Genomic DNA, 27867 nt, shown 5'->3' on the forward strand with positions numbered 1-27867 from the left:
CAGGGTTGTGAGTTTGAGCCCCCCACTAGGTACAGAGATTACTTAAAAATAAAATCTTAAAATAAATAGATATTCAGGTTTCCAAATGCTTATGTCCTTGACTTGCAACCACTCAGTCTGTACATTTTATAGCAACCTAACCCAGCTTGCCTTAAAAGCTAACATGCATACAAGCCACCCAGCTTTGGTTAAATGAAGATTCTGATTCACTACTCTGAAATTAAACCTGACATTTTTTTTATAAGCCCATCCATTTTTTATAAGCTATTGGTCTATAGACCACACCCTAAGCAGCAAGGCCCTAACCCATATATCCAAATGGTTTATCGGGATTAAAATATGACAGTGCTCCTATCAGGTGCTGCTGTTGTTAGTGGAAAACATTTTGACAGCAATGGTGCCCCTATTTCTTTCTCCTCCATTTCAGTGATGAAGTCAGTCCTTTTGTGTTCTGGGGATACTTGTAATCTCACCCCACTAATCTCCCTCTTCCATTATCTCAGGAATTTAGTTGCAGGTGAAAAGACCCACCTGGATGATGATCATGATTTTTGTGAGTGGGACTGGGGGTTGAGAATGGCTGAAGCTCCATTCAGATCTTGCTGCTTGGACAAGAAAAACGAACACTGTCTCCCCTTTCCCACCCAGGATGCTACCAGGAGCATCCTAAAGCAGAAATATCAATATTGTGGGTTGCCTGATCTTGGAACATGGACTAAAAAGGATCAGGGAAGGGGTCTGTGAGCCTGTGGAGGAAGAGATTCCTGACTCTACTTACATAATTCCAAATCAGTAGGGAGCAGCTGGTGATTGCCATTCTTAGCAGTCACTTCCCACCCCTGATGCCTAACAACATAGACTCTGAACCCATTTTCCTTGGTCAAAAAGAGCAATGCTTCCAAGAAGCATATTTAGGGATCTATATATATTTATTAGCTCCTAGAAAAAAGAACCCAGGATTAGACTTTCAGACACCCACTACCAAACATACACTTTAACAAAGGTATTATGTATGACAGAAGGAGACTGCTGCCTATAATGTTTGTTCATTCATTTATTTATTCAATATATACTGAATGTTACTGAGCACCTACCACATTCTGTATTGGGTAGTAGATAAAGATAGAGTGAACAATTCCTACTCTCATGAATCTTGCATTCTAACAACACATACTTAACCAATATATAACATCCTAATTCTGCATACATTATGAATTGTAATTGCAATAAAGGCTATATAAAGAAAAGTACAGGGGACTATGGAAGTATATAACAGGAGGTACTAATCCCAAGAATTAGGGAAAGCTTCTCTAAGAAAATAACACTTAGGATTGACTCTAATGGGTAAATAAATTCAACCCTGCAAAAAAAGTGGCCAAAAAATATATTACATGCACTGGGAAACATGTGCAGTCTCTCTGAGCAGCTGTGAGAAAATAAAAGCCAAGGAAACTAACTATAGTGAGCAAAGGGGCAGAATACAAAAGGATATTTAAAGTATGAACTCAATTATTTCTAAAATATAGAGAAAAATGACAAATATATGAAAATGTTAAATTGTTGCAACACTGCCCTGATAAGATTGTGAATAATTATTTTTCTTATGTACTTTTTAAACTTATCAAGTTTTACTGACCATAATTCTTACAGTAAAAAAAAGGCCATTTCCCCAAATACAACATGGTAGTGGTTCCCTTATCCCCTTGCCTCTTGCAACCTTTCCATCACTACACACATTTACTTATAGGATACATCCTGCACCCCAAACCTATTCTTTGACCCTCAATCCTACTACCCAAGCTTAAGTTTAAGGACCACTTTTTTTTTTTAAGATTTTTTATTTATTTATTTGACAGACAGAGATCACAAGTAGGCAGAACGTCAGGCAGAGAGAGAGGAGGAAGCAGGCTACCCGCTGTGTAGAGAGCCCGATGCGGGGCTCCATCCTTCGACCCTGAGACCATGACCTGAATCGGAGGCAGAGGCTTTAACCCACTGAGCCACCCAGGTGCCCCTTAAGGACCACTTTTAACTGCCCTTCAGTACTAGGCCAATCCATACTGGCTAGTGTTAGTTCATTTTCTAGTGGAAAATACCACTAAGAATACTGATCCCAGTGAGAAGAATGAATCTTTAAAAATCTTATTAGCTAATCAACACTTTAGCTTAGGACAGTTTATAATGTACTTAGAGAGGGAGGAATGGAAAAACAGCAAGTAAATATAACCATGGCAGATAATTACACTTAATGTCTAATGGCTCTTACTCTATAGTTTCTCTTAGTCTGCAAACCCCTAAGTTTGGACTTCAAGCACTTTCATATTGTGAATTTATGCATGTTCAGAATATTACATAACAACCCAATTGTATCTAAGTTCAAAGATTTCAACAGATTAAAAAAGCACCTTCAAAGCTTAGTGTCTGAGGTTTTCAACATTGCAGGGGTCTGGAGTTTTCAAAAGATAGACAGCTGTGCTGCACAGCTATCAGAGAAAAGATTCTGTTAATGAGACCATAAGAAATCCAAAGATGTCCTCAGCACAGAGCTTGAGAGAATTCCAGAATTCAAATGTTCAGATGATTTATCCTAACTTTAAAGGAAAGTGTATATTTACAAGCTCTCCTTCCTGACAGTTTTTCTGACAACGATTTTTACCCAATTTGTTCTCTCTTATCTGGTTCTCCTTCTTTTGTCTTCCCCTCATGTCCCCAAGCTAAAACTGAATTTCTATATACTGAAAACCCAAGATATTATGATAAACTGAAAACCCAAGATAGTATGATAAACATCAGATATGGATTTAAACAAATAATCAAAATTTACTAAGTGCTACTATGTTTCCAAATTTACTGTTTATTAAAAATCATATAACTTTGAAGTACATAAAGAATGGAAGACACAAAATGATTCAGTATAAACATAAGATATGTGATTTCACTGTGATACACAGGCACTAAATTCCAAAGATACATCTTCTATACTCTCCACTACAACAGAATTCACTACTTTTCAATATCCAATACATCATATCCAACTTAAACTTACCTATATGACTTATAATGCAAACTGAAACCTTCCAAACCAGCCATTCCAAATGTTCTTATTAAATGCTGCTCAAGCACTTTTTACTGAAGTATAGTTGACATACATTTTATTAGTTTCAGGTGTACAACATGGTACTTTGAAGATTCTATACATTGCCAAATGCTCACCACAAGTGTAGTAAACCATCTGTCACCAAAGTTGTTACAATGTTGTTGACTATATTACCTTTGCTGTACCTTTCATACCTGTGACTTATTTTAAAATAACTAGACATTTGCACTTCTTTATCATCTTCACCCATTTCACCCATCACCTGACCCCCTTCACTCCAGCAACCAGCAGTTTGTTCTCTATGAGTCTGTTTCTGGTTTTGCCTATTTCTTTTTTAGATTCTACATGTAAGTGAAATTATACAGTATTTGTCTTTTTCTGACTTCTTTTACTTAGCAGAATACCCCCTATATCCATGCAGGTTGTCACAAATGGAAGATCTCATTCTTTTTTATGGCTGAGTAATATATATACACAACATCTTCTTTATCGATTCATCTATGATGTTCATCTCTGAACATCTATGTTATTGCATTCCTCAGTGAAATATCCAGAAGGGGAATTAATAGGTCATGTGGTTTTTTTTTTTTTTTAAGTAGGTTCCATGCCCAGTGTGGAGCCCAGGATGGGGCTTGAACTCATGACCGTGAGATCAAGACCTAAGTTGAGATAAAGAGTTGGACACTTAACTGAGCCACCCACATGCCCTGGCCATGTGGCATTTCTATTTTTAATTTTTTAAGGAATATCCATACTTTTTTCCATAGTGGATGTGCCAATTTACACCTCCACAAACAGCACATATGGGTTCCCTTTCTTCCACATCCTTACCAACACTTGTTATTTCTTGCCTTATTGATACTAGCTATCCTGACCTTTGTGAGGTTATCTGTCATCATGGTAGTGATTTGCATTTCCCTGATGATTAGTGATGTTGAGCATCTTTTCAACTGTTTTCTAGTCACCTCTATTTCTTCTTTGGAAAAAATGTCTAGTCAGGTCCTCTGCCCATTTTAATCAGATAATTTGTTTTTTGATATTGAGTTTTAAGAGCTCTCTATGTATTTTGGATATTGATCCCTTACCAAATATACCATTTGCAAATACCTTCTCTCATTTACTAGGCTGCTTTTTGTTTTCTTGACGGTTTCCTTCACTATGCAAAAGTGTTTTATATTGGTGTAATCCCAATACTTTATTTTGCTCTTGTCTCCCTTTCCTAAAGAGAGAGAACCAGAAAAATATTGCTAAGGCCAATATCTAAGAGTTTACTGCCCAATTTTTTTTAAAGTTTTTGGTTTAGGTCTTACATTTAGGTCTATAACCCATTTTGAGTTTATTCTTAAATGGACTCAATATTAATAAACTTGGTATAAAAAGGTAGCCCAGGGGTGCCTGTGTGGCTCAGCGGGTTAAAGCCTCTGCCTTCAGCTCAGGTCATGATCCCAGGGTCCTGGGATCGAGCCCCGCATCGGGCTCTCTGCTCGGCGGGGAGCCTGCTTCCTTCCTCTCTCTCCCATTACCATTTATTGAAGAGACTGTCTTTTCCTGACTGTGTATTTTGCCTTCTTTGCTGAGATTAACTGACCAAATACATGGGTTTATTTCCGGGTTCCCTATTCTATTCTATTCTATTCTCTATTCTACTCTACTGACCTATGTGTCTATTTCTGTGTCAGTGCCAGTAAACTGTTTTGATTACTATACTTTTGTAGTATAGTTTGAAATCTCCATCTTTGTTCTTCTTTCTCAAGATTGCTTTGGCTATGAACAGATGTTGGCAAGGATGTGGAGAAAGAGGAACCCTCTTACACTGTTGGTGGGAATGCAAACTGGTAAAGCCACTCTGGAAAACAGTATGGAGACTCCTCAGAAAGCTAAAATTAGAACTAGCCTTTGACCCAGCAAATGCACTACTGGGTATTTATCCAAAGGATACAAAAAATAGTGACCCAAAAGGGCACATGTACCCCAGTGTTTATAGTAGCAATGTTCACAACAGCCAAAATATAGAAAGAACCCAGATAAATTGGTAAAGAAGATGTGGTGCACACACACATACATACACAATGGAATTACTCAGCCATCAAAAAGAATGAAATCTTGCCATTTGCAATGATGTGGATGGAACTAGAGGGCATTATGCTATATGAAATAAGTCAGTCAGTCAGAGAAAGACAAATACATGATTTCACTCATGTGTGGAATTTAAGAAACAAAACAGATAAACATAGGGGAAGGGAAGGAAAACTAAGATAAAAACAGAAGAAGGCAAACCATAAGAGATTCTTTAACTATAAGGAACAAACTGAGTTGCTGGAGGCTAGGTAGGTGGGGGATGGTGTAATGGGTGATGGGCATTAAGGAGGGCACTTGATTTAATGAGCACTAGGTGTTACACACAACTAACGAATCACTAAATACTACCCCTGAAACTAACAATACGCTGCATGCTAACTAAATTGAATTAAAAAAAAAAAAAAAAAAGATTGCTTTGGCTATGCTGGGTCTTTTTTGGCTCCATACAAATTTTAGGATTATCTGTTCTAATTCTGTGAAAAACACTAATGGTATTCTGATATGGATTGCACTAACTGTACAGACTGCAGTAATATGGACATTTTAACAATATTAATTTTTCTAACCCATGAGCATGAAATATCTTCCCATTTGTGTCATCAATTTCTTTCATCAATAGCTTATGTTTTTCAGAGTACATGTCTTTCACCTCCTTGGTAAAATGTGTTCTTATGTACTTTACTCTTTTTGGTGCAATTGTAAATGAGGCTGTTTTCTTATTTCCTCTTTTTGCTACTTCACTATTAGTGTAAAGAAATGCAACAGACTGGGGCATCTGGGTGGCTCAGTTGATTAAGCATCTGCCTTTGGCTCAGGTCATGATCCCAGAGTCCTGGGATCAAGCCCCATATCAGGCTTTCCGCTCAGTGGAGAGCCTACTTCTCCCTCTCCTTCTGCCTGCTTCTCTGGCTGCTTATACACACTCTCACTCTCTCTCTCCCCCCGCCCTCTGTCAAATAAATAAATAAAATCTTTCAAAAAAGAGAAGGAAATGCAATATATTTCTGTATATTAATTTTTGTATCCTGCAAATTTACTGAACTTACTAGTTCTAATTAACTTTTTCATGGAGTCTCTAGGGCTTTTTAAAATTATTATTATTTTAGGTCCAGTATGGTTAACATATAGTGTTACATTTGTTTCAGGTGTGCATTAGAGTGATCCAACAATTCCATAGATTACCAAGTGCTCATCACGATAAGCACACTCCCTAATCTCCATCTCCTATTACCCCCATCCTCTCACCCACTTCCCCTTTGGTAACCATTAGTTTGTTCTCTATAGTTCAGAGTTTGCTTCTTGGTTTGTGTCTCTCTTTTCTTTCCCGTTGCTCATTTGTTTTATTTCTTAAATTCCACATGACTGAAATCATACAGTATCTGTCTTTCTCTGACTTATTTTGCTTAGCAATATACTCTCTAGCTCCATCCATGTTGTTGCAAATGGCAAGGTTTCTTTCTATTTTATGGATGAATAATATTCCATTATAAATATATACCACATCTTCTTTATCCATTCATCTATCAATGGGCACTTGGGTTGCTTCCATAATTTGGATATCATAAATAAGGTTGCAATAAGCAGAGGGGTGCATGTATCTGTTTGAATCAGTATTTTTGTATTTCTTCTGTCAATACTCAGTAGTACTGGATCATAGGGTATTTCTAGTTTTAACTTTTTGAAGAACCTCCATACTGTTTCCACAGTGGTAACATCAGTTCACATTCCCACCAATAGTACAAAAGGGTTCCCCTTTCTCCACATCTTTGTCAGTACTTGTTGTTTCCTGTGTTTTTGATTTTAGCCATTCTGATAGATGTGAGGTAATAGCTCACTGTAGGTTTTTTTTAAGGTTTTATTTATTTTTAGAGAGAACAAGTAGGGGGAGGGGCAGAGGGAGATGGAGAGAGAGAAAATCTCAAGCTGACTTGCACTGAGAATGGAGCCTCACACAGGGCTTGATCTCACGGCCCTGAGATCATGACCTGAGCCGAAATCAAGAGTTGGACACTTAACTGACCAAGCCACCCAGACAACTCCCACTGCAGTTTTGATTTGCATTTCCCTAATGATGAGTGATACTGAGCATATTTTCATGTGTCTGTTAGTCACCTGTATGTCTTCTTTGGAGAAATGTCTATTCATTTCTTCTGCTCATTTTTAAACCGAATTATTTGTTCTTTGGGTGCTGAGTTGTATAAGTTCTTCAGACATTTTGGATACTAACACTTTATCGGTATGTAGTTTGCAAGTATCTTCTCCCATTCAGTAGACTGCCTTTTAGTTTGCTGTTTCTTTCACTGTGCAGAAGCTTTCTGATGTAGTCCCAACGTCTATTTTTTATTTCCCTTGCCTCAGGAGACATCTAGAAAAATGTTACTACAGCCAATGTCAGAAAAATCACTGCCTCTGCTCTGTTCTAGGAGTTTCACAGCTTTGGGTCTTGTATTAGGTCTTTAATCCATTTTGTATCTATTTTTGTGTATGGTATAAGAAAGTGGTCTGGTTTTACTCTTCTGCATAGAGCTAACCAGTTTTCCCAACACCATTTGCTGGACTCTTTTTCCCATTGCATATTCTTTTCACGTTTGTTGACGATTAATTGACCATACACTTGTGGGCTTATCTCTGGGTTTTCTATTCTGTTCTATTGACCTATGGGTCTATTTTTGTGACAGTACCATACTGTTTTGATTACTACAGTGTTGTTAGTCTGGAACTTGATGTCTGGAATTACGACACCTCCAGCTTTTCTTTTTCAAGATTACTTTGGCTATCCTGGGTGTTTTGTAGTTCTATACAAATTTTAGTGTTTGTTTTATTTCTGTAAAAAATGCTGTTGCTGGGGCACCTGGGTGACTCAGTGGGTTAAAGCCTCTGCCTTCAGCTCAGGTCATGATCCAGGGTCCTGGGATAGAGCCCCACATCGGGCTCTCTGCTCAGCGGGAAGCCTGCTTCCCTTTCTCTCTCTCTGTCTGCCTCTCTGCCTACTTGTGATCTCTGTCTGTCAAATAAATAAATTAAAAATCTTAAAAAAAATGCTGTTGCTATTTTGATAAGGATTGCATTAAATGTATAGATTGCTTTGGGTAGTACAGACATTTTAACAATATTTGTTCTTCCAACCCATAAGCATGGAATGTCATTCCATTTTTTTGTGTCATCTTCAATTTCTTTCATCAATGTTCTATAGTTTTCAGAGTACAGGTCTTTCACCTCTTTAGTTAGTTATTTAGTTTAGTTAGTTATTCCTAGGTATCTTGTGATCTTTGGTGCAACTGTAAATGGGATTATTTTCTTAATTTCGCTTTCTGATGCTTTATTATTAGTGTATAGAAATGCAAAAGATTTCTGCACATTGATTTTGTATTCTATGGCTTTACTGAATTCATTTATCAGTTCTAGTACTCTTTTAGTGGAGTCTTTCAGGTTTTCTACATGTAGCACCATGTTATCTGCAAATAGTGAGAGTTTTACTTCTTCCTTACCAATCTGAATGCCTTTTATTTCTTTTTGTTGTCTGACTGCTGTGGCTGGATTTGTCAGCACTATGTTGAATAAAAGTGGAAAGAGTGGATATCCTAGTTTGTTCTTCATCTTAGAGAAAATGCATTTGGCTTTTCAACAATATGATGTTAGCTATGGGTCGGTCATATATGGCCTTCATTATGCTGAGGTATGTTCCCTCTAAACCTATTCTGTTTAGAGTTTATTCATGAATGGATGTTGAATTTTGTCAAAATGGTTTTTCTACATTTATTGAAATGATATGGTTTTTATCCTTCATCTTGTTAATGTGTTGTAACACAGTGATGGATGTGCAGATATTGAACCATGTTTGCATCCCTGGAATAAATCCCACTTGATCATGGTAAATAACCTGTTTAATGTATTGTTGAATTTGGTTTGCATATATTTTGTTAAAAACTTTTGCATTTATGTTCATCAGGGATATTAGCCTGTAATTTTCTTTTTTTATAGTGTCTTAGTCTGGTTTTGGTTTCAGGGTAATGCTGGCCTCACAGAATGAATTTGGAAAGCTTTTTTCCCTTTTCTATTTTTTTGTCATTTTTTTAAAGGATAGGCATTAACTCTTTAAATGTTTAGTACAATTCACCTGTAAAGCTATCTGGTCCTAAACTCTTTTTGTTGGTAGTTTTTAAATTGCCAATTCAATTTCATTACTGCTAACTAGTCTATTCATGTTTTCTCTTTCCTCCTAATTCAATCTTGAAAGATTGTATATTTCTACCAATTTATCCATTTCTTCTAGGTTGCCCAATTTTGGCATATTTAATTGGTCACAGCGGTCTCCAATTATCATGGCATTTCTGTGGTGTTAGTTTTAATTCTCCTCTTTCATTTCTAATTTTTGAGTCCTTTTTTTCTTGGTAAGTCTGGCTAAAGGTTTATCAATTTTACTTATCTTTCCAAAAAACAAGCTCTTAGTTTCACTGATCTTTTTTATTGTTTTTGTAGTTTCCATTTTCATTTATTTCCACTCTCATCTTTACTATATCCTTCCTTCTACTAACTCTGGGCTTTTTCTTTTTCTAATTCCTTTAGGTATAAGGTTAGATTGAGATCTTCCTTGTTTCTTGAGATAGGCCTGTATCATTATAAACTTCACTCTTAAAACTTCTTTTGTGGGACTCCTGGGTGGCTCAGTCAGTTAACCATCTGCCTTCAGCTCAGGTCATGATACCAGGGTCCTGGAATCAAATCCCACACTGGGCTCCTTGCTCAGGGAGAGCCTGCTTCTTCCTCTGCCTGCTGCTGCCCCTATTTGTGCTCTCAATCTCTCTGACAAATAAATAAATAAATAAAAACTTTTTAAAAAACTTATTTTTTTGAGTTCTTCTTTGATGTTTCTGTTGACCCATTGGTTATTTAGGAGCATGTTCTTTAGCCTCCATGTGTTTATGGCCCTTTTCCAGTTCTTTTCTTGTAACTGATTGCTGGTTTCATAGTGTTGTGAATGAAAAAGATGCTTAATATGAATTCAATTTTATTAAATTTGCTGAGACTTGTTTTGTGGCCTAATATGTGATCCTGAAAAATGTTCAATGTGTACTTGAAAAGAATGTGTATTCTGCTGGTTTTGGATAGAATGTTTATATACATATATATGTGTGTGTGTGTTTATATATATATTTATATATACATTTATATTTCATACATACATAAAGTTTATATATGTATATATAAACTTTAACAGATATATGTTTATAGATAGATAGTAATATCTCTATCTTTTTTCTGTTCAGCTTGAGTGCTTTCCATTATCCTTTATAAACTTTAACAGATATATATGTTTATAGATAGATAGTAATATCTCTATTTTTTTTCTGTTCAGCTTGAGTGCTTTCCATTATCCTGTCTTCCAGATTACTGATCCATTCTTCTGTACCCTCTAATCTGCTGCTGATTCTCTCTAGTGAATTTTTCACTTCAGTTATTGTATTCTAAAACTCTTATTGGTTCTTTTTATATTTTCTCTCTCTTTGCTGGTGTTCTCACTGAGCTCATCCACTGTTCTCTCAAGTCAGGTGAGTAACATTATGACCATTACTTTGAAATCTTTATAAGATTGCTTATCTCCATTTCATTTTGTTCTTAAGTTTTGCCTTGTTCTTTTATTTGAAGCGTATTTCTTTGTCTCCTCATTTTGTTTGGTTTTCTTTTTTGTTTCTATGAATTAAGGAAAACTGCCACATCTCCCAGTCTTGAAGGAACAGCTTCACGAAGGAACATCCTCAGTGTAGACTGTGAGTGCATAGAAGTTTTGGCTGGCCAGCTGGAGCTGGAGCTGAAGCAGGATGGGTCAGTAGTCCTAGGACACTCTGTACCGGAGCCACCCCCAGAGTTGGAGTGGATGGCTGGAGTTGGATGGCTAGAGTTGGAGTGGACACAGTCTAGGGCATTCCATGCCAAAGGCCCTGGTGAGACAGCTGGAGGCAGGACAAGGCATAGGCCAGGGCTCTCTGCACCAGGGTGCCCTTTTGGGATAGCTGGAACTCAAGTGGTGCTCAAGCATTTATCAAGTGTTTAAGAGTTAAGGAAGGCAGGGATTCCTTGGGATGTGTGGTAGAGCTCTGGAAGTTGTGGGGTGGAAGTCAGTGGGTAATATGTAATTGGTAAATGTAGAAGATTTATCAATATTTCTTTTGGCATCAATAATTAATGCATGCCACTGCTTTTGATATGGAATGAAACTCTAAATTAATTTAAGGGGGAAACCAGGGAACTGGGTTGGAAGTATATTAATAAAGCTGGGTTCTAGTTCCAGCTCAATCACTTAATATTTATGTGATCTAAAGCTGGTGACTGAACTTCTCTAGGCCTCAGCTGTCTCAGTCTTGAATAATCTCTTGCACCAGTGGTTTTCAACCGGGAGAGACACTGCCACCCACAGAACATTTGGAAATTTCTGGCATCATTTTTGGTTGTCATAACTAGAAGTGCTACTACTGGCATTTAGAGGCCAGGGACACTGCTAAACATCTTACAATGTGCAGGACAGCCCACCATAACATAGGATTATCCAGCTCAAAATGTCAACAGTGCCAAGGTTGAGAAACCATGTCTTACAATACCTTTCAACTCTAAAATTCTATAAGCTCAACTCTGTATAATTTGAGAGGGGGTAAATATTACCTTGGAGGGTTGAAAACTTAATACAAAATGATTAAATGAGTTGTTGAGATCACCGTGTACATCAGTGACAAAAATCTGGATCTCCTGATAACTAGTCCAGTTACTGAGCAATTAGATTTGGCCTATAAGACAGTTCCCTCTTCCAGAGAAGTCCAACATGAACAACATTTAAGAGTATCTTAAAGTATCTTACCTATATAGGTCCGTAAAAAGACAGATTCCAAATTTTGGCTCTCCAATGAATGAGCAGTTAACACTTTCAGATTTTCCAGATTTCAACTAATTTCAACTAATGATTTAAAATGAGTATGAATATAATCTATGAGAGAGTTGGGGGCCCAGAATTTAATGCCCATAAAGCTCTGGTTTAATACCCAACACATGGTTTGTTATAGCATTTTTTGAAAACTATATACTCTTTGGGTCTTAAAACAGAGGTATTTTGGTAAGTTTCAGAATGCTTTCCTTCATACTCCCTTACTTTTTTTTCATATACCAAAAAACAACAACAGTAACAAAAATGTCCTTCATGTGAAGGGTAGCTAACATTACATGGCACACTGATCTCAGGACATGAAATTCTGTCACCTCATGTCACTGTTGGGGAAAAGGCAACACTAAAACTCTCAGGTAGAACAGCCTATGAAACATGGATATATATTCATTCATACGGCATTTTATTATCCCAAACTCATCCATTCTTACCAGCTATTTATCTAATAAGATGTTTATTTTTAATGTAAACTGAATGATTTATATTGGCAGCCCCTTTACTTAAAGATATGCTGAAATTCCCACCAATGCTTCGTATTACTCAAAGCTTGCTAGTTCAGACATGAAAATTTCCCCAATAAGAGGTCTAACCTTTTCTTTTCTTTTTTTTAGATTTTATTTATTTGTCAGAGAGAGAGTGTGTGTGTGTGCACACAAGCAGGTGGAGCAGCAGGCAGAGGGAGAAGCAGGCTCCCCCCTGAGCAGGGAGCCCAGTGAGGGACTCAATCCCAGGACCCTGAGATTATGACCTGAGCAGAAGCCATACACTTAACAACTGAGTCACCCAGGTATCCTGAGGTCTTTTGCCACAAATATCACTGAACCACTTTTTAAATCCTGGAATGTCAAAGAGAAATTTTTCTTCTTTACTCTTGAAACTTAAAATTAGTTTTTGTTTTTTGGGTTTTTTTAAGAAAAATTCAGGACACCATCTGTACCTTAGTTGAAATATGTTCCCTACATAGAAAAAAATAAATTTAAAAACTGGCTATCTCATCAAAATAAACCATCAGGGAAGCCTTAATACAATTATGTTCTTCTCATTAGTACTGTAACCTAAAGTTTTGGAGAATTGGAGGTCTAATGAAATTCTAGAACCCAAAGGGAATAAAGCAAAGTAAAGAATGGTAACAGTTTACATCTGTATAGCACTTTATAATTTATACTACCACTTTCACTCACAATCTCATTTGATCCATGTAACAATCCTATAAAATGGGTATTATAATGATCTCACTATAGATTAGAGAATAATTCTCAAATATATTAGGAGACAATTATAACTTTAAAATTTGAAAGTATCGGGGCACCTGGGTGGCTCAGTGGTTTAAGCCTCTGCCTTCAGCCCAGGTCATGATCTCAGGGTCCTGGGATCGAGACCCGCATCAGGCTCTCTGCTCAGCGGGGAGCCTGCTCCCCCCTCTCTCTCTGCTGCTGCTCTGCCTACTTGTGATCTCTCTCCCTCTGTCAAATAAATAAATAAAATCTTTAAAAAAAATAAAAAAATAAAATTTGAAAGTATCAGAGATCAAAGTGAAAACCAGGTCTTCTAGCTCCGAATTACTTTAAAATAAAGATTAGGGGCACCTGGGTAGTGACTCAGTGGGTTAAGCTCTGCCTTCAGCTCAGGTCATGATGTCAGGGTCCTGGGATAGAGCCCCACATCGGCCTCTGTGTTTAGCAGGGAGCCTGCTTCCCCCTCTCCCTCTGCCTACTTGTGATCTCTCTCTCTCTCTGTCAAATAAATAAATAAAATCTTTAAAAATAAAATAAAATAAAATGAAGATTAAGAAACATACAAATTAGACCATGGCTTCTCATCTATTCAGGCTATAATATGTTTGAACAGAAATATTTATCAGCCCGCATCTAAAATAGCTAGTGAAGCTCCCAAACCCACAATTAAAGAACAGACACTTTCTTATGCCACATTGTTCTCTCATCAATGAATATCTGTGTAACTATACCTATATACCTATTTCAAGAATTATGCTAGGCATAAGACAAATTGTCTACCCTCAAACTACAAACTACTTGAAGAGTCAAGACACACAAACAGGAAAATACACTGCCATTGGTAATTTAAATTAATAGGTCAATCTAACATCCAAAGATATGATTCAAATTAGACTATAATTAGGGTAGACCAAGTTTTGTGGAGCCTAAAGTGGATACAATTTTGAGTCCCTCATTAGGAAAACAAATACAAAATTATGAATACAAAATCAGGTAATAAATGAATATTTATTAAGAATGAGAACAGGGCGCCTGGCTCAGTTGGTTAGGCGACTGCCTTTGGCTCAGGTCATGATCCTGGAGTTCCAGGATCAAGTCCCGCATGGGGCTCCCTGCTTGGCAGGGAGTCTGCTTCTCCCTCTGACCCTCCCCTTCTCATGCTCTCTCTTTTTCCCTCTCTCTCTCTCAAATAAATAAATAAAATCTTAAAGAGAATGAGAACAAAAATCACAAAAAAATATAAATTTTAAAAGATGGCTGCACAAATATCACAAAACCTAGACATATAATCACATTTTCATTAACTCCTTGGTACTCTAAAATCTTTCCCACATCTGAGGATTTTTAGAGCACATCATGATATTACAATGATTTTGTAATACTGTCTATGAAAATAACAATGATAATCAAGACTTTAATTCAGGGGTGCCTTGGGATGCCTGGGTGGCTTAGTCAGTTAACTCAGGGCCACCTGGATGGCTCAGTCAATTAAGCATCCAACTCTTGATCTCAGAGTCATGGGACTGAGTTCCACATCAGGCTCTGTGTTCAGCAGGGAATCTGTTTGAGTTTCTCTTCCTATCCCTCTCCCTCAGCCCTGCCACTATGTTCTATAAAAATAAGTGAATCTAAAAAAAACCCCACTTTCAGCATGGTTAATGAAAAAACTTAATACTTTAAGGTGATCCATTATTCATTACTGGTAATATCACAGGAAAATGAAATATTCATTATTGGCAATCATGCAAAGAGTTAATGTACTATTGTCAAATTTGGGAAAATCTCTGTTTAAAGTTTCCTTCAGGGACACCTGGGTGGCTCAGTCGATAGTGTTCAACTCTTGATTTTAGCTCAGGTCATGATTTCATGGTTGTGAGATCAAGCCCCACATTAGGCTCCACACTGAACGTGGAGCCTGCTTAGAATTCTCTGTCTCCCTCTCCCTTGGCACCTTCCTCCACCGCCGCTCATGCAGGTGCTCTATTTTTTTAAAAGATTTTATTTATTTATTTGAGAAACAGAGTGAGTGAGGAAGAGCACATGAGCAGGGGCATAGGGAGAGGGAGAAGCAAGCTCCCCACTAAGCAGGGAGCCTGACAGCAAGGAGCCCGGCTCAATTCCAGGACACTGGGATCATGACCTGAGCCAAAGGCAGACACTTAACCAAATGAGCCACCCAGGTGCCCCTCTCTGTTTAAAAACAAATAATAACATACTATATAGTTTCTTTCACATTTAAGCTCTAAGACTTCAGGATATTTCAGGTTTTCTTTTACAGTGAAAAATCTTAAATACTCTTTGACCATGAGAAAACTCATTACCTGCTTTTTCAACCACATACTCACTACAGCAGCATTATGAGGACTTAAAATTGGCATTCTCAGTGGGCTCTACAACTTCTTATCACAATCCTAGTAAGTCAAGCAACATGGTAGAATATTCCTGGAAACCATGCCTACACTGAGATGGTTAGCAATAACAACTGTACATAACAGTGACTGTGGACCACATAAACAATTCCACTAAAACCAGAACTGAATGTGTTCCCAACTCAACTCCTGTTAGCTGGGAAAAATGCCTATGACCATTACCACGGTACTCAACATGAGGAAGAGTATGACAGAGGGGAAGGCAGAGTGGAAGAAAAGAACAGTCTTAACTGATTATGGCTAAGGCATCTAACTTATGCAAATCTGAGGACACACTGCTAGTATGAAATCCAGGGCCCTGAAAGGGATCCCTCTGTAAGTGAGGAGTCCAAAAGCCCAAGCCTGATAAACTTCATTTTAAATTTGCCTCTCAATAATTAAGGATCAAATGAATTGCAGTCAGGTGATAAGTAGTAATAGAAGTAGTAGCAACAACAGTTAATAATAAAGTAAATCTTGGGGCGCCTGGGTGGCTCAGTGGGTTAAGCCACTGCCTTCGGCTCAGGTCATGTTCTCAGGGTCCTGGGATCGAGTCCCGCATTGGGCTCTCTGCTCAGCAGGGAGCCCGCTTCCTCCTCTCTCTCTGCCTGCCTCTCTGTCTACTTATGATCTCTGCCTGTCAAATAAGTAAATAAAATCTTTAAAAAAATAAAAAAAATAAAAAAAATAAAGTAAATCTTTACTACTTGTTGACCAAAAAACAAAACCCCCAAAACAAAAAACAAACATAACACTATGAGCTTATTATTATGCCACGCCCTCTGCTGAGCACTTATATGAATCATGTAATTAATTTTAATTTTACTACCTTAATTAGTGTTATATTTGTTACCATTTAGATACTCTGATAGGAGCTTTATATATAGTCACTGGTTTGCAAGACAATCCTACAAATTTACAAATTATCACTACTCTTATAGAACAGGAAATTACTGGCAAGTAATATAGCAGAGTTGAGATCCAAATCTTGGTCTAGTTTGTGCTCTTTCAAATAAATAGGAATTCAGAAGAGGATGAGATCACTACAGGTTAGAGCTCTAAACAAGACTTTACAGAGAAGTACACTAAGCTGGATACTAGGGAATGAGTAGCAATGAAGGAAAGAGTATGCTCTATAGTTGGGGGTAAATGGGCCATGATAAGAAAACAGAAATGGAAAAACAAGGGTTACTCAGAAGACAATGATAAAACAATTCTACAGAGCCAAAGACCATGCTCCAAATCATGATTCCCAATAAAAAAGGAATAAAGTAAGTCTCATCATCAATTTTTCCTCTATTATATAGCCATAATCTTATAAAAGAAAAAAGAAGAAAGCAATATATCTCTAAAATCCAACTCTTCAATGGAAAAGGTGGATGTGGACATTCAAAGAACTGCTTCACCTGTTATCAGGAAACCCAAGTCTAGTGTTTTCCTTTTGAAGGGAAAGCAGTGATTTCCATAGGAAACTAAGGTTTTACAACCAAGCACATCACATTAACATCGGGCTATAGGTAAGTTATGAGGCTTAAAACTGGAGCCTCTAAATTCCAATTAAATTTTCTTCCTCGAGGTTTCATTAAAAGTGACTTTAAAAAAATATGAGCTAAAAGGACTCCTCAGATATAAGAACAAAAGCAACCAAAGTTTTAACAGATTTTATTTACCCTACATGTAGAAAATGTACTCGACAAGAAGAGAACGGAAAGTAAAATCTGTGAGTTGGAGAGAACAGAACACAAAAACACACTCCTTCTGAAAAAAGTTACCTGACCCTGATCTCACTCTGAGAAGGAATACTTTGCTATAATTTGCAAACAGCATGTGGGATATTAGCCACAGGGTACTAGGAGGAGAAAATATTTGTTCTGGCTTCAATTAAGTCCAAATTCCTAATCCAATGTTACTAAATGTCTTTGGGATTCTTCTCTCATCACTAATGACTAAGAAAGAGAAAGAGAGAGTGAGCCAGGGAGGAAAAGAGAGACACAGAGAGGGAGTTGCTATAGACAGACACCAGAGGTAGATGGAAGAGGAATTCCAGCAATAATTTCATCTCGACATTTCATATTGTTTTTCATTGGCTTAACCCTGCACACCTCCTAAAGCTGTGCTAACATGATAAAACACTGTGAAAATTATAGAATTAAGCATTTTGAAAGTTACATGTATATTTTATTTTCCATTTATATCAAAGTCTTCATTCTCTGACTTATCTACAAAGCAATTTAAATTGAAAATACATAAAGAATATGACCATATGGGTTTTTTTTAAAAGATTTTATTATTTAAGAAAGTGAGAAAGCGAGAGAGAGTGAGTGAGCACAAGCGGGGGAGGCACAGAGGAAGAAGTAGAAGCAGATTCCCTGCTGAGCAGGGAGCCCAATGTGGGACTCAGTCGCAGGACGCTGGGATCATGACCTGAACTAAAAGCAGATGCTTAACTGAGCCACCTAGTTGCCCATAACCAGATGTTTGACACTTACAGTCATTATCCATACATAGTCTAACAGAAAAGTTAGGCTATAACAGAATTAAGGGAAAGAAGAAATAACAAGAATAACAAGAATAAAATAATATTTTTGTGATCCTCCTGAACTCTACTTGCAGTCAGCATCTATTTCAAAAAACATTCATTCTAAGGATTTGTCCCCCATCCTGAGCCCTAGAGCAGGCTTCTCAACCTAAGGTGCATGAATAATTTTCTGGGGGCTGCAAGCCCCCAAAAAATAGTATATAAAAGATTTATAATGTACTTAAGAATACTCTTCGGAGGAAAGAGTCTGTCTACAGCTTTCATTAGTTCCTATAAAGTGTTCATAACAGAAGGTATTTTATCAATGTACCCTAAGGGTATGAAACAATTGTCTGGTAAATTAAAGATACTTCAATATTTGTTCCTACTGAACCAGTGCTCTAAAGATTCACACCTAAAGTTCTAAACCTATTCTTTATTACCAGTAGACTTATGGTCAGAGTGAGACTTCATATCTGATACAAAGAAATCATACTGAATTAAGAACAGCAACCCAACCAAATAGTTCTCAGTTTTTAATTCGGGGTAAACACACACAGAAACTCTTAAAACACTGGATGTAGTAAGGCTGTAGCAGTCTTAAAACAAAACAAAACAAAACAAAAAACGCTGAGGCTCTGAAATATGAATGCTCCCAACCTCTTAGAGATCAAACAAAGTTCACCTGGCCCTAATACACTTCCTAACTTTCAGAAGAAAAAGAGGTTTCTAAAAACTAGGTTTTCAAAACCTTCTAATATACTTTCAATTAAAAAATAAACTAATTCAACTAATCAGTTTAAAATTCTCTTAAATTCCCATAAAATCACTTCTTTGGATGTGAAACTTATATAGCTAAAGTGAGTCATCTAATAAGGGGAATGAAATGTGGATGTTTTGCTGTAGTGTGAAAGGGATGGTGTTTAAATTACTTTCAAATGATTTGGATTAAAACCAGTATTATCTCCGCAAGGTCCAAAAATGAATCACATGCAATGCTGGGAAATGAATCCAGAATGCCTAACACCCACGATGCTGTGCTCCTTCCTTCACCCAGAAAAGTATCTGAAAGGCTACAAACAATGGAGCCTTCCCAAGATGCAGTGGGTGGTTTTCTTCCTCACAGTACATGGGCTGAGACTTTCAGAGAACCAACATTTTATTCTGTAGGAATCTGAATCTCAGATTCAGATTTCAGCTATAAAGCTCAAGTTTACTTTTATATTTTGCCTCTGAATGTCGTCACCTTCACCAGTTGCCTGTTTAGTGCAGAACAGCTATAATTCTCCAAATTTTAAGTTGCTTTATCTTAAATGATAGATGGTTGCTTCTCAGAGAATCTAAGGATAGAGATTATAGTTGTACAATTCTGTATATCTTTAAAATAATATACCCCTAGGGGTGCCTGGTGGCTCAGTTGGTTAAGCATCCCACTTTTGGTTCAGCTCAGGTCATGATCTCATGGGTAGTGGGATCAAGCCTGGCACCAAGCTCCACTCTCAATGGGGAGTCTGCTTGAAGATTCTGTCCCTCTTCCCCTCCCCTCACTTACACACACTCTCTCACTCTTTAAAATAAATGGGGGGAGATAGATAGATAGATAGGTATCTCAGGTCATGGTCTCAGCGTCCTGGGATCAAGCCCCACATTGGGCTCTCTGCTCAGTGGGGAGCTTGCTTCCTCCTCTCTCTCTGCCTGCCTCTCTGACTACTTGTAATCTCTATCAAATAAATAAATAAAATCTTTAAAAAAAAAAAAAAGGTTATGTGAGGGGTTCCTGATGGTGCAGATGGTTAAGCATCTGACTCTTGGTTTTGGCTCAAGTCATGACCTCAGGGTCGTGAGATAAAGCCCTGCATCAGCCTCCAAGCTCAGTGTGGAGTCTGCTTGAGATTCTCTCTCCTTCTTTCCCTACCCCTCCCATTCATGCAAGTGTGTGTGCTCTCTCTGTCTCTAACAAATAAATCTTTAAAGAAAATTAAAAAAAAACTAAGGAAAAACATGTGACTCTTAAAATTAATTAAAAGGGGAAATAGGTTAAGTAAAAGCTGAGATTCCTTTTCCCAGCAGTACAATGGATTAGATACTCCAAAGGATTAGATACTTTGGAGTATCTAATCCATTGTACATTAGATACTCCAAAGTATCTAATCCAAAGGCCTTTTCACTGCAACAAGGTCCTATGTAAACTATAGGGGGGTTTTGGTTTGCTTGTTTTTTTTTTTTAATATTTAATTTATTTGACAGAGATAAAGAGGGAGAGAGAGAACATAAGCAGGGGGAGCAGCAGGCAGAGGAAGAGGGAAAAGACTCTCCACTAAGCAGAGAGCCCAAACCCAGGACCCTGAGATCATGACCTGAGCCAAAGGCAGACACTTAACCAACTAAGTCACCCAGGCACCCCTGTAAACCATAGTTTTTAATACATCTCTGGGCTCCCACAAAGTGGGAAGATCTTTAAAAGGGCAAATAAAATTGCTATGGGCTGAAACCAGAAAGATGGGTAGAGATGTGACTCTGAGAGCAAATGTTCATTTTTAACACTTCAGTGGGGAGACTGTGCCCTTGAGCCAGCAGGAAGGCAGAAAAACTGAGCCTGAAATTTTCCAATAATCCCAGGGACTCTCAAAGGAGTAACACCATCCCAGGTGGCCACTGGCTGGTGGAAGCATACTCTCACAAAAAGCATCTTCAGGTCAGACCCTGAACTAATTACAATCAGTCAAATGGCAACTTATGAGTAAAAAAAAACCAAACAAACAAATCACTGTAAGAATCATGAGAAACAACAAACATTAGATTTAGATATCCAAGAATGCCAGATGTTTGAAGTATCAGATAAAGAACATAAAACAACGATGCATGAAATTTTTTTTGAAGGGACTTTTAAAAAAATGAGCAAGGAAAAGCGTTCAAATTATAAAAAGAACGAAGTAAAATTTCAGAAATGAGCAATAAAATTGGGGGAAGGAAAAAAAAAAAACAACCTTTATGTACTGGTTAAATAACGGATTAGACACAGCTGAAAAAAGAAAGAGCTGTAAAGCAAAGCTAAGTAAATAACCCAGAATAGCACAGAGGGAAGAATACGAAATTATGACGGAAAGGTTAACAGTCTTAGAAGAGAGAATGACTGAATACATATCAAACAGGAGTCTCAGAAGGAAACAATTAAGGAACCAGATGGTAGACAGTATTTGAACAGATAATACCTGAGAATTCTCAGGAAAGATATAAAGTCATAGATACACAAAGTATAACAAATTAACAAGGAAAATAACTAAAAAGAAACACATCCTAGACACATTGTAGTAACACTGCAGAATACCAAAGACAAAGAAAAGATCTTTAAAGTAGCTGGACAGAAGAGGGCCAACACAGAGAAGGCTAAGGATATGACTAACCGCAGACTTCACAATAATAATAATGGAAACCAGAAAGCATCTGTGTTACGTATTCCAGCCTCCAAGACAAAATAACTGTTAACCAAGCAAATCCACATCAAGCAAATCTATATTTCAAGAACAAAATAAATATATTTTTAGATACACATCAAAGCGAATTGAAGGGGCACCTAGGTGGCTCAGTGGGTTAAAGCTTCTGCCCTCCATTCAGGTCAGGATCCCAGGGTCCTGGAATCGAGCCCCACATCGGGCTCTCTGCTCAGGGGGAAGCCTGCTTCTCCGTCTCTCTCTACCTGCCTCTCTGCCTACTTGTGATCTCTGTCTGTCAAATAAATAAATAAAATCTTAAAAAAAAAAAAGTGAATTGAAGATCAAGAGACCTACCCTGAAGGAAATGATTTTGAACTTCCTAACCAACCCTCCCTTTCCAATCTTCTTAGTATCAGACTAATACTTCCAAAATCATTTTGATCTTATCACTTTCCTGCTTCAAATTGCCACATGAATTTCTAGAACCTACATAATCAGGTCCAAATTTCTTAGCCTGGCATTGAAAGCACTTTACAATCTAATTACTCTCCAGGGTTTTTTACAATGGATGATCTGGCTCCTCAATTTACTAAGTGTAACCCTAAGCTGACAATTAACCTGCCTAAACTTCAGATTCATCATCTGCAAAATGAAACCAATAAAAACTGATTTCTGAGATCAATTAAAATAGCCCAGGTAAAGCTATCAGCACAGCACCTGGCACACAGTTTTCAATAAGTGGTAGGTGGTATTTTTTCTCATTATAACTCATAGGTCCTAAAATATAACATATGCATTCCCAACTCCATGCCTTTGCTCATAATATTCACTTCACTGGCCCTCAACACCTCCATTCCCCCAAATCTGCACTAGGTTAATCAAAATTATCCCTGAAAGTCCAGCTCCTTCTTGAAATTCTCCCCTAATAACCAAGCACAAGTAAGTGCTCTTGCTTCTAAGTGAACACATTAAAATATTTTCCAAGGCGTGCCTGGGTGGCTCAGTGGGTTAGGTCTCTGCCTTCAGCTCAGGTCATGATCTCAGGGTCCTGGGATCGATCCCCGCATGGGGCTCTCCGCTCAGCGGGAGCCTGCTTCCCGCTCCCCCTCTGCCTGCCTCTCTGCCTACTTGTGATCTCTCTCTCTGTGTCAAATAAATAAATAAAATCTTTAAAAAAAATAAAATATTTCCCAAGATGCTACTCTGTTCACTATCTAAACTGTATGTTTCTTTTCATCTGGAGAGGTATTCTCCTTAGATTTCCCTGTTTTGCTCATGGAAAGCTTTACAGCCATGAAAACTAAGACTGCCAAATAAATATGGATTGGCTGGTTAAGTTCTAGCACCCTGACAGAGCTACTTTAGAGCAAAAACATGCCCCCTCCAAAAGGCAGCTGTCTTAGGATTTGTGCATTCTTTGTAACCCTCCAGACAGCTGCACCTCATTCTAAAGACATTATGTATTTTTCCTTAGAGAAAGACATCAAACAAGGAAGTCCATGGTGGGCTGGAAGAAGTGATAAGGGTACATGAGCCGACAGCTTACTTCAGGAAACATCTTTCAGAGTCTATTTTCCAAGGAAGTCAATTTGACCTGGTGTTCCTCTCACCCAAGACAAAGAAAACAGCCCTCCAGGAGTTGCCCAGCTGGCACAAAGGTGGTATTCAATAAATGTTGGCTGACTTTGAACAGGCAAACCAGACCACAGCAACTGCTCAGCTTATTCTGTTTGTTTGTTCAAAACAAAGGGGGGGGGGGCAGATTTTCTCATCAGCTTTCTTTCAGTTTTCCAGTTATCCATTTGCTGAGGATGCCACAGCTGGCTCCCCAACCCAAAAGCCACTGACAGCAAATCTCTCAAATGAGTCACAAACAATGAATGATCAAGCAACTAATCTAGTCAGCCCCTCCTTTATTCTCTGTGGCTGACATTAATTAAGAAGCACAGGCAACATGCTATCACATTGAACTAAACAGTTTTTCCATTTTAAAAGAAAATCTTTACTAGTGTCAAATTAAAAATTCCACTACTTTATCTATTAGAGGCCAAAACAAAATGCAATTTTTTCCATTATATTAAAAAATTCTCATTAAAGAAAACTTGGAAAAAAGACAAAAGAATCGGCCAGAAAAAGAGAAGAGTAGAAAACACTCAAAAACAGCAACTCCCAAAATTTTGGTTCATTATATTTCAGGGTTTTCTGCCCCCTAAGCATATGATTAGTTTTGCAAGTTTTGCCTAACTGTAATCATATAGTATATGCTCGTCGCATCTGCAGCTTGTGTCACTTAAGTTATACCATAAGCATTTCCCCACTTTCTTTTTCTGAACCTTGTATAACTGCATAGATGGTAAAGATTTTTAATTAAACCAAGAAATACCACTTGCTTTCTTTCACAGAAAGTACTTTAGTAAAAACTGAGAATTTCCAAAGTTCCTGGGGCCACTAGAGCTAAGATACATGAAAAACGCCTAGACACACAGGAAGTTTTTAAGACAATTAACTGACATGCAAGTGACAAAGAGAATATTTACTATAGTCATATCTGGAAAGATACAAAAGAAATTAAATTCAGCCTCTGTTTCCAATGAATTTTTAATGCCATTGAGAAGATAAAATGTATTTATACCCAATAACTGAAACCCAGTATACAACTGTCCTGGTTCTTCAGGAGCAGGGGATACTTCATTCAAGTCTGCACCCTTAGCATGAAGAACAGTACCTGGCATATAACAAATACTCAGTAAATGACTGTTGTACTAAACTGAACTACAAACTAAGAGCTATGCTTATATGGAAATAGGAAAGGTCACTGTGAGCTGAGGTTAGGTTAGGCAGAGGAGCAGCATGAATATAGCAGAATGTGACTCTGGTAATAGTTTACAGAGAGAAGGCTGAACCACAGAAGCTTTGGGATTCTGTGAAAATGAAAGATAACATAAGAAAAAATGTTTGTATTATAATCTTAATTTATTAAACAGTTTCAGGTTTCTACACAATCAACATTGAAACCCCTGTTGAATATACACCAACTATTCATGGGAAATATAATATATAACACATAGTAGATTCTACCTAAAAACAAAGAAAATACACCAACACAAAATACTACAGCATTCCTTTAAATCAGAAACAAAGTCTAATTCTCAGGAAGCTTTCTGTATTTCACAAGTGGCAAAGGGGCAGCAAATTAAGGCTTTAGATCTCCACATACAGTACCATAGTGGATACTGTCCTTGCTAAACTAGGTGTAAAAGAATGTGCTTACCAAAACTTTCTTTCAGGATTTCTTTATACTCCAGTGAAGCTATTTGCATATATGGTTAAATCTGTATTCAACCCTAACACCATCACACTCATACCACCTGATTTTAACCTAACTTAAAAAAGAGAATCCAGCTTCATGAATAGTGTCTTATTCAACATCCTAACTTCATTCACACACATATTTTCTTTTCTTTTACCCCACTTGTGCTTTGAAAAAATTCAAAGAATTTATGGAGAAGTGGTCTGCTAATATCACATCTCTAACAGCTGCTAGCTGGATATACTAAATCCATCTCTCCTTCAGTTACATTATATGTCCATGTCAGAAAGTGTGCTTAATTACAAATCTGGTTTCTTTCAAAGAAACTGTTTTAAGCCTAGCCTACTGGGTTTCCTTAAGAGCAAGTTATATATACCTTAGGGGCTGGGTATAGGATAATTTTATCTGGATGTAATACTGCAATTACTTATGATTAAGTATCTCTAATAGCTATCCATTCAGTCTCGGCAGCCTGAAGCACTCAAAAAGAAATGCCTATCAACAAGTCATTTGGGAATGAACAGCTGATTTGAGAAACTGCATGCTACAGGGCAGGTGTTCTTTGTTTTTCTGAACACACACACACATACACACACACGTCCGATAGTAATTATATCTGCCAAATAATTTAAAAAGAATTAAAAAAATATAAAATACATCATTCTAAAAAATGTTTCAGAATATTTTTCAATTTCCTGGAATATTTCCTGGAAGTTTCAATTTTCAGATTTTGCTAAACTTCAGCACACAAGATGTCTAATCCCAAGAATATGAACTGTTACTGTTTTAATTCTAAATGAAGCCCTTCTCTCTAGGATGTCAAAAGATTTGGAAACCAAAAAGTAATTACTATATAATCACACAAAAAAAGACATGTGGTATAACATTAGTAAGGTTGAATTGCATCTGTCACCAATACAACAAAAGATATTTTATATATACAAACCACATAGCTTTGAACATTTGATAAACTGTTAAACTAGTGCATAACAAGAAATCCACTGTCAAATGCAATACAAGTAACCAGAAATTAGAGTAACAAAAATAGTTCAACATTTCTAAATTTAAAACACATGGGCTTATCACCCTGAGCAAGTTACTGAATCTCTCTGTACTTGTTTCTTCATCCACAAAATGGGCAAAATAATAGTAAAAACCTCTGAGAGTTGTTATCAACCTCAAGTGAATACATATTAAACTGTTATAACAAAGCCTGGCAAAGGCCATTAAAAAATATATTATATCGGGAACAAATTTTTTTCAAATGACAATGCTGAAAAATAATAGTAATTGAAAAGAATAACCATAAAAATAAAAAAGACAGCTGTCATGACCTGTGAAAGAATAAAGTTTCAAGGTATCACAGTATGTTTACAGTACATACAAAATAACAGGAAAAACAGCTCCGTACTAAAAAAAAAAAGAAAAAAAAAGAGAGAGAGAGAGAGAGCTGCATCCCCTCAAAGTGATTGTCATCAGCCCTACTTTGCAAAATCCTACTCTTCTTCCTATGTTCTGCCGGTAAATCCCAGCCCTTAATATCAATAAAGTCACAAAACCTGCACCTCCAGGAGAGCAAAATAAAGCTAAGGATATGTGAGGTCCTTAGCATCTTCTAGTTTTATTAACAAGCCACCAAGTTGAAATTCATTCCTAAACTAAATTGCCAAATGTGTCTGCAATAAAAACTGCAAACTTTCATGTGAACAGAACTTTTCAACAATAGGGAGTTGTTCCAGTCTGTGAATAGGACAGTGTCAGTGTGACCAACAAAGCTGGGAGCTGGACATTCCTGACACCCTTGTCCCCTGGCTAGCCTTTGATCATTTATATCTCCCAGCCACATGTTATTGGAAATCACTCTCAGGCAAAGTATATGGACAAAATCTATACCCTGAAACTGATCCCTCATCATAGAATCCTGTTTACACAGCTTCTAGGACCCTCACTTTTATCTACCACCATTAGGAACATTCCCCAAGAATGAGCACCAAACACAGGAGTGCTTTGTCTTCCTAGTCTGTCCACCCCCACTCCCAGTCACTTCGTACTTTAATTTGTATATTTTGGAAAACATCATGGGATGACAACAGAAATTCAAACAATAAAATGACCTAAGAACTGAAAAGGCCTGCAGATAGTGCTACGGATCTGGTTGCCTGTGGATGCCCACCACAGAAGTGTGGTAGTGCTTTATGGAAACGTGAGTTTATGACTCACTCAGAACACTGTCTTGGAAAGGAGATTTGACTTGGTTCGTAGTTCTCTTACCTGAAAATGGGTTAATAAAATCCAACTCACACAGTTCTTGTAAGCACTAAATTAGATAAAGATTTCGAAGTGCCCAGTATACAGTTCATTTCCACGAAATACAATCTACTTCATTCTGTCCGACTGTCCTGGGACACACATATCTAAGAGAATTCCGGACAGTGGAAAAGCCAAGACTCCCAAGTTTATCAGTGTGACCTCATCAAAATGGCCCAGATGCTATTTCAGGTTAAGGGTCTGCGGGGTCTCCTAGGCCAGGCTGGAGACAAAAGGGATACTTGAGATCTGTGCCACTTTATTTCCCCCGAAGTAAAGCTGGGTTTGCCCAATCAGTTCCTTTGTTTACAGCAAGAGAGAAATGAACAGCAGATCCCCAGAAGGCTCTGACCAAGAAGACAGACAGGCCTCGGAGCCGTGCCTCGCTGGTACTTCGGGAGGCCCCTCACTATCCACTTCTGGGCAAGGCGCTCGCTCCGCAGTGTCTTCTCCTAAGTTCCGAGCCCACGCCTAAAGCTGCCACCTCCTTTCCAGAGAGCTGTGCCCTCCGCCCGGGGACCGGCCCACCGCCCGGAGCGAGCTACCCG

At 37.7% G+C, this 27867-nt stretch overlaps 1 protein-coding gene across 1 annotated transcript in view; it reads right to left on the reverse strand.

The window, feature by feature from the left end:
* The window catches only part of JAM3 (junctional adhesion molecule 3), a 90171-nt gene that overhangs the window by 61927 nt on the left and 377 nt on the right, over positions 1 to 27867 (reverse strand). The gene's annotated exons all lie outside the window — the stretch shown is intronic.

Source organism: Martes martes (genome assembly GCF_963455335.1).
Source record: "Martes martes genome assembly, chromosome: 10".
Classification (NCBI taxonomy): Eukaryota; Metazoa; Chordata; class Mammalia; order Carnivora; family Mustelidae; genus Martes; species Martes martes.